The sequence below is a fragment of the Sinocyclocheilus rhinocerous genome, unplaced genomic scaffold (assembly GCF_001515625.1).
Source record: "Sinocyclocheilus rhinocerous isolate Xijiao unplaced genomic scaffold, SAMN03320098_v1.1 scaffold839, whole genome shotgun sequence".
NCBI lineage: Eukaryota > Metazoa > Chordata > Actinopteri > Cypriniformes > Cyprinidae > Sinocyclocheilus > Sinocyclocheilus rhinocerous.
In genome coordinates this window covers 744410-753323 of record NW_015652287.1, presented here as the reverse complement: position 1 = coordinate 753323, position 8914 = coordinate 744410, and positions in this window count along the sequence as shown.

Sequence of the window (8914 nt, the reverse complement as noted above, 5' to 3'; positions counted from 1 at the left end):
ATTTACAATAACCGCTTTTGGTGCGAGTGATCTAATGTTTAGGAGCCCAAACTTTAAAAATTGTTTTTGTTCATTTATTTTACATTTTTCTGGTTTAATCACGATCAGATTTTTTCTAGATTCTGCATTAAATTTATATTTTGACCTCACTATTCGGGGAACAGACACAGTCTTTATAGATTGGACAGCACAAGTATTTCTATCATTTAAGCGGGTAGAACACAAGTCATCAGGGCAGTTATTTGAGATTTGACTTACTAGTCATATGGAGCGTAGCGTCCTGGAGATGTTGTCCGACATGAGTTCCGCTCCGACTCTGCTGGGGTGCAGGCCATCAGCGCGAAAAAGCCTAGGACGCTCCCAGAAAAGATTCCAATTATTAACAAAGAGCAGTTTCTGTTCTTTACACCATGACAATAACCATTCATTTAAAGCAAAAAGTCTACTGAACCTTTCCTGTCCTCGTCGATACGTGGGAAGCGGTCCTGACACGATGATCGCCGTCGCGGGCAATGTGCTGCGCACTGTCTCGATCAGGCTCCTGAAGTCACTCTTCAGTGTCTCCGTCTGCCGCAGCTTGGTGTCGTTAACCTCCGCATGAAGCACGACCGCTCCGGGGATCTCGTCACCCTTCAGGATCGCGGGTATCTGCACAGAAACATCGAGAACACGAGCACCAGGGAAACAGTGAGTGTGCACTTTACCTTCAGCTAACGTAGCACGGACGTGCCGGACGTTGGAGTCTCCAACGATCACAGCGTCGCGTTCCATATCGCGGAGCGGTTCCGAGTGGAGATCTCGAAGACCGGAGGGGGAGAGGTCGTCGCCCGGGGCCTGGCTCGCGTCTTCCGCTGCGGCTGCACCCAGGGTCCGTGGTGTCCCGGCGCCAGAGTGAAGGACATCTGGGAAGATCGCGTCCTGGGTGCACCGGGCCTGTGCAGAGAAACACACGGAGTAGAGGTGGTGGGAGAGTTAGCAGCGCGCTGTATACTTACCCAGACTTGTAAGCGTCAGCCCGAGATGTTTCTCTCTCAGCTGGGTCTGCTTCTCCACCAGGTCGCGGATTTGCTTCTCCACGGCCTCCAGCTCGAGCTGCATTTGTGTCCTCACCTGCACTCAAAGGTAGACACACATCCGCCATTAAAGCAAGTAACAGTGAGTAAAACATTGGTTGTACACTGGCGATGCTAACGGGCTATAAGCTAATAGCGGACTCGGGAAATCAAAATAAAACTAGTGATAACAAGGCGCTCTGATTATTTTGGTTGTAGAATACGATAGGGGATATATTCACACGTTATAGAAATGAACATGATGGTGTATAAAATTGATTTTAAGATAAAAAATTAGACGATAAATAATTAACTTGTCGGAGCTCAAACTCAAAACACAAGGTGAATGTTTTTCCTGCTTCACGTGAATTTCAAGAGCTGACAGTTCACTTGCTGCCTAATATATCCCACCCCCCAACAGGTGCCATTGTAAAGATATAATCAGTATTATTTACTACTATCAGTGTTTTTTAATGTTGTGGCTGATCAGTGTATATAGTTTAATATCTTTCGTATCACTCTGCACTCTCTTTTTTGTTTTTAAATAAAATCAATACTTCATATGCATTTTTTTCATTTTTAATTATTTTATTCGACAAATAGCCACATATTAATAATGGGAGAATGGACAGTTAGCTGTTTTGCTTTGCAACAGGGTCCAGATCAATCTGTTGGGTTTTTGCCAGTTGACTGTACATCACCTTCTATATACATACAGTTGAGGTTTGCATACCCCTTTTGTCTACTAAGTTTATAAACTTTTTTGAAATTAAATTAAATTTATTGTTATAGATATAAGTAGGATTTCAAGGCAGTACCACTGCTCTTTAAATTTCAGAATGCTTCGAAGATATGATTTAACAAAGCATTGAACTTGCGTGACTCATCTGCCTCCTCTGAGCCTTCCGTTCCTCCCTGAGCTGCATGGCGAGCTCTGCAAGTCATTGAGGAACCCCTTTTCTCCTTGATGCCCCGGTTTCACCTGCCTGACTCTTCCGCACCGCTGTTGAGACGGTGGTTCATAGACTCAGAAGTGTCACGCTCACACTCTTTGTCATGGGCATACATGGAAGGCGGTGATAGGTATGGCGCAGTGGGTTTTCGTTCCCGAAAACATAAATTACGGTTGATGATTGATACAATTACTTCGGAACGGAACATCTTGGGTTACGAGTGTGAATGTTCCATGAGAAGTGGAACGAAACACTGCGTCATGTTACCATACCTTGGGTATGCCTACTCATCTTCCTTCAGACAACAAAGCTTAAGACGTAGTCGGCGCCAATAGCCTTGTTCTACGGGGAGTCCCAAGTTCGAATCCCAGCTCAAGGACCTTAACCGATCCCGCCCCACTCTCTCTCCCACTTTGCTTCCTGTCTGCTCTACACTGTCCTATCATAATAAAGACAAAAAACAAAAAAACCTCCAAAAATAAATCTTAAAAAAAAGAAGCTGAAGACATGTTTTATAATCAGCAGATGCGATTGGGACAATTACCATCAGGTGGTGGCCAATCGAGATTGGCGTGTAGTACACATGCTTCAGACTATTTCAATTACCATGACGCAGTGTCTCATTCCCCTTCTCAGGGAACCAAGGTTACATTCATAACCAGAACGTGTTTCAGCAAAGATTTGATCATGTTGATAATTTAGAGGCCTTAGAAATTGTGTATCAATTATGATACAGCAGGATTTAAACATCTTGCAGATTTTTAAAGGGGTATGTACACTAAAGTAGGCTACTACAGACTAATGCACGTCAGATATTAATCAATGTCACAATAAAAACACTTCTTTCACTTCTTATATAATGCGGTCACATTAGACTTTGGACATGCAACATTTCTTTGAATACTACAACAGCCATAATATGACATCGCCATTCTCTGTTGTATCTTTTAAAAAAAAGAAATTCAGCATATGAGAAATAATAATAAATGTAAAAAATGTACTCCACTTACCTGCAGTGCTGCAAACCTGCAGCTTTGAAGTAACGCACCTGATTCGATGTCTTCACTTCTAATTAATTCAGAATGCAAAATTCGAACTTTGTAATGCAGTGAAATTCGCATGATCTTGAGTTTCCAGCATGCATATTAATGGAAATGAATAGAACAAAAAGTGTAGCGTGACCGATCCTTCAGACACAAGACTCAAAAACTGATTTCCAGCCCACATTCGGATACTGCTAATTTAATATAACATGCACAGAGTGTATAACAAAGTTGTAATTTTTTATTGTTTGTGTGATTTTATTTACATTATCAACAGTACTGTTGAAATCGTTAATAATGTTAAGAGAATGATAGAAAATTTTGTCTTTTAATGACTTTATAAAACATTATACCTAAATCTTAATGTGTAACAACATACTGTTGTGAAAGACATTATTAAAAAACATTATTTCAGACTTTGACGATTCGTTTTTTTTTGTTTGTTTTTTTTTGTTTGTTTGTTTGTTTCCTACAGAGAAAAATCCTATTATTACATAGGTTATTATTACAGGGTTAAGCAATGATGAAGTGTACACTGGATTTATTGAATGTCCTGTTTGAAGCATTTACATTTCTTCCAAATGCTTTTTTTTCCTTTTGTGACAAGTGTGTGTTTAAAGTCATACTGATACTTGAAATCACTTTTTTAGATTAAAGTTTGGCACTACGGATATGCATTTCTTTACTACTGTATTTCATTAGTTTCTTTCTAACCTAACAATGGCTGTGCTTAACATTTAAGTGATTCACTTAGACAAATCACTCAAGGAGCAAAAAAAAAAAAACATTGCTGAAAGATTAAATAATAATTCAAGGGAACACAGCTTATGATCTAATATTCAATCTCAGAAGATGACTTGTTAATTGTTCTCATTTTAAGACAATTTTAATTTTACACTACATTTTTCTGAGGCCTATTGATGAAGATCAATCTCCCATCATTCAGGTATCATAACTCCAGTGTACACTGTGCTGTTAAAATGTATATCTCGAACGCCTTGCTTTGGATTGCCTGCCAAATGTATACATGTAATTGTTTTCGAAAAGAAAATTTACCACTGACTAGCTTACCATATCCAAAGCCAAAGAGCTTTAACTTCAAGGTCTCTGTTTTAATCAGAACATTGTTAGTATGTATGTCACCATGGTATGGTGTGCACTTTTGCACTTCTGTGCTAGCTTTTGTTCCAGGTGACTTTGTGCCTATGGAGATCCAACAAGGTCTCACGGGAGTCTGTAAATTCCCAAATCAGGATAGTTTCATTTGGTTTATCTAGCCACATATCATAATTATATAACATATGGGAGGTTCTTTCATCAAGAGCATCAGAACCACTTCCAAATTCAGAGTATCTTTCATTTGACTCACTATAAAATGAGTTATTTCATATATAATTATATCCTTATATTATATCATTATATTGAGTTATATCAGCGGTTCTTAATCCTGGTCCTAGAAGTTTACTTCACTTAAAGGGGACCTATTATGCTCCTTTTTACAAGATGTAAAATAAGTCTCTGATGTCCCCAGAGTGTGTATGTTAAGTTTTAGCTCAAAATACCCCACAGATCATGTTTTGTAGCTTGTTAGAATTGCCACTTTTAAGGTATGAGCCAAAACGCACCGTTTTTGTGTGTCCCTTTAAATGCTAATGAGCTGGTGCTCCCGGCCCGTTTTCAGAAGAGGGTGGAGCTTCAAGAGCTCAAGCTCCAGCAACACCGGTGCTGGATTTTGCAAATAAACATTCCGCTATTGTAGGGATGCACGATATTGGATTTTTGCCGATATCCGATATGCCGATATTTTTCAACTCTTTTTGGCCGATAGCCAATGCCGATACCGATATATTTCCTTTTGTTTGGAAACAACACCAAGTCTCTCCTGTGTGGAAATTATAAGCAAATTATTTTTAATTTTGGTTAGTTTTTAACAAGACCTTATTTGTTAGAATTAAATAAACAATAATGAAGTTCTTTTATAATGACAGTACATTGCAGCTTTGAAAATAACTGTAAATAAACTATATATCAATCGCTGCATTTTTTTTCTCAGAAAACATTTTGTTTTAAGATTTAACATTTGTAGATGGTCTAAAGCAGTGATGGGCAAACTTGGCCCTTCCAGGCCACTTTCCTGCAGAGATTTGATCCAACCCTGATAAAACTCACCTGCCTGTAGCCTTCTAGTAGTCTTGAAGACAATGATTAGCTGGTTCAGGTGTGTTTGATTACGGTTGGAGCTAAACTCTGAAGGAAAGTGGCCTGGAAGGGCCAAGTTTGCCCACCCCTGGTCTAAAGCAAGAGTTGTAAAAATTCGGAAAAATTTTCTTCTGACCTTTAAATCAAAACATTTTTTATCATCATGATTTTATGACATCAATTAGCCTACTGCTTTATTTAATCAGAAACACAGTCTAAATGTTATTTGTGTATTTTACTTTCATTGTATTAAAAGTAGGCCAACAGCGCCCCCTACGGAATTAAAACTCCTTACCGAACGGACATTAGGGCCCGGGGGAGGCTGCCACTGCTGCCGCTGCACGTGCTATTACTGTATACTCTATTACACACCGAATGCATCATTCTGTATGTGCTTTTACAGATTAAATGCAGCGATCCAAAGTAGTGAATCTAATCACCATTCAGGCAAAACTTTGCTTCAAAAATGAGTCAGACTGCTGACGTGATCTAATCACTAGCACACCCTGAGCACATGTGAGTTAATGTATTCCTCTTATCTGCAAGACATATTGGCATAATTGCTCATATCTGGCCGATGCCGATATGTATTTAAAGCCATTATTGGCTGATTCTGATATCGGCCCGATAATATCGTGCATCCCTACACTTTTGGTACAAGCCTGTTATCTTTACAGAAAACACACTCTTTTTAAAAGTCAGAAATCTGATTGTACTGTGCATAATAAATGATTGTTTATGAATTACACAGATGAGGAGCACAGCACAATGAAAAAAAAAAAAAAAAAGACGACAGCTGGTCTCATTGTGCCTTAGCGTGCTATCACAAACTTTTAAGTCCCACTTGTGATTATGAGCTCGACAAATTCAAACGGTTGACTTCACATTGCTTTCATATGCAATTTTTAACCACCACATTCCTATTTACGATCATTCTGGGAGCACATGAAGGCAGCATCAATGAAAACAGGCATAGCTTTAGTAATATTAGCCTTACAGAGTGCCAAGAAGCTCTTTCAGAAAGGCAATTTGGAAAACAAACGCGTGGTACTATATCTGGAGCTGACGTTCGTGCACGAAGCGATGGTATTGATCCCTAATAGGGGACTTTACCCATTTTTTTTCAGGATATTTCCTTCGAAAATGAAATTTAAACACAGTGTCCTCAGCAGCTCATATGGAGGGAGTCTATGGAGACTCCTATGTTCATTGGTGCATCCCAAAACACAACACTTGTAAAGCCTCTTTAGCGGTGACATTGGCTGCATCCGAAAACTTAGGCAGCTGACTTGCTGCCGTATGAGGCAATGACTTTACAGGCAGCGTTTTTACACGAAGGCACCTCATGAAACTGATTTTGGACAGGCTTCTGAGGCAGCGTAACGGTTTAATGATCTACAACAAAATAGAACGAGTTTTTGTGATAACTAAACGAAAATTTAATGACTGTAATACTGATTTCTCGCTAGAAATAACATCAAAAGTGCAAAAAGTTAGTCAGAAATATACATTTACACACAAACTGACCACCAAACGCAACCTTCAGACGCCCTCTTTATTTTTTAGCTCAACCCGTCATGGAATGGAACGCACAGGATTGTGGGATATCAAAGCCAACAAAGGATACATCTATGCTGCCTTCAAAATACCTCCGGAGACAGGAAGTAAAGCAGAATTTGGATTCGGACGTGCCTTGATGCCTTCCTGCCTTGGAAGGCTGCCTCCGAAGGCAGAATTTTAGAGTTTTCGGATGCAGCCATTGTATATCTCCAGCAGCTAACGTTACAGCAAGAAAACAGTAATGGTGGACTGCTGCTTTTCACTCAGGGCTGCGTCTATGCTAATTGATAGTTTTCAGTCACGTGACCTGTGCGGTACCCTGGCGGGCAAAACAATGGGCTAACATGGTGGCTTACACTGGGATCTCCGTAGAGACGCAGCACAAGCCAGTCAGATTTCCTTATGTTTCAAGCTATGAATATTTGGATTACCTGTCGAAAGAAGAAAAAAAAAGATATGAAGACAAACTGCAAGTTTTGGGCACATGCGATCCATATACAGCACCCGCCGCCATATTTCAGTCATTAAAAACTGTCAGGCAGAGGTGGAAAGTAACTAATTACAAATACATTCGTTACAGTACTTGAGTAGATTTTTTCTACTTTCTTAAGTATAATTAAATTGTGGTACTTTTACTTTTACTTGAGTAAAATAAAACTAATGTATTCAACTTCGCTACATTTATTTTTCACCAAAAGTACAAAGTACAAAAAAAATTAAATAATAATAATTTAAAAAAAAAATAGACAAAGGAGGCGCCAATGGAGAAACAGAGTGAGCCGGCATTTGACGGGCACGTTTCAAACTGCTGGGGTGGAGCCCTGCGCTTCAGCCAATAACAGACAGGTCTGACTCGGGTAAAAAAACAATCAAAACTTCCAGTTCAGCTGGGGGGCGGGCCGTTCAACCAGCACTTGCCACTTTGCTTTGACTGTCAATCACTGGCGTTGTCTTTTTGAATCAGCATAGCGTTTCAATATTTTAGTGAATGTGAGCTATGCTCTGATTTTAAATATTTTTTCTACTTTCTTAAGTATAATTAAATTGTGGTACTTTTACTTTTACTTGAGTAAAATAAAACTAATGTATTCAACTTCGCTACATTTATTTTTCACCAAAAGTACAAAGTACAAAAAAAATTAAATAATAATAATTTTTAAAAAAAATAGACAAAGGAGGCGCCAATGGAGAAACAGAGTGACTGCTGGGGTGGAGCCCTGCGCTTCAGCCAATAACAGACAGGTCTGACTCGGGTAAAAAAACAATCAAAACTTCCAGTTCAGCTGGGGGGCGGGCCGTTCAACCAGCACTTGCCACTTTGCTTTGACTGTCAATCACTGGCGTTGTCTTTTTGAATCAGCATAGCGTTTCAATATTTTAGTGAATGTGAGCTATGCTCTGATTTTAAATCGTAATTTTGTCAGCTCCTGAAATGGGTCATACCGTTGATATTACCAGAGCACACAGCAGTATGTAAATAGAAAACTCGGTTGATAGAATTATTGCATGGACGGAGCAAGAACAATGTGTCTAAAATACATGTACACAGTTCAGTTGAATGGTAAAAATCTCCCTCTTTAGTGCAGTTAAACTAAATGTACAAAGCTAAAATAACCTCAACATTAACAACAACATTGAAATAAGAGCGCATGCATTTTTTCGTGCATCTGGCTGATAGATCAACCATCTATCAATCTATCGATATCTATCAATCAGATGCATTTTAAATCACTTTTTCTGCACACACGCTTTGGATGTGTATGCACATGGGCGAAGAAACAAGATGTCTATGTATGACCAGAAGATTTATTCATATCCAAAACGAGACCATGTGAACATGCAGTGCATGCTTCATTCATACTCGAAGCCGGAGGGCACTCTGATGCAGAAAGTCCAAAACGGCCTAGTAGAAGTAATATATAATAACTTATGACGTGCAGGAAATCCCTAATATGGACAAAGGCATCCAGCTATGGCTGTAGTTAAAAAAAAGGTAATTTCAGGTCATTTCCAGTTAATAAATATGGTATATGAATAATGCGGTGCTAATTGACGTAACATTTATTACAATACAGAAACTATTCTGCCTTATTATGTGTTTGTATAA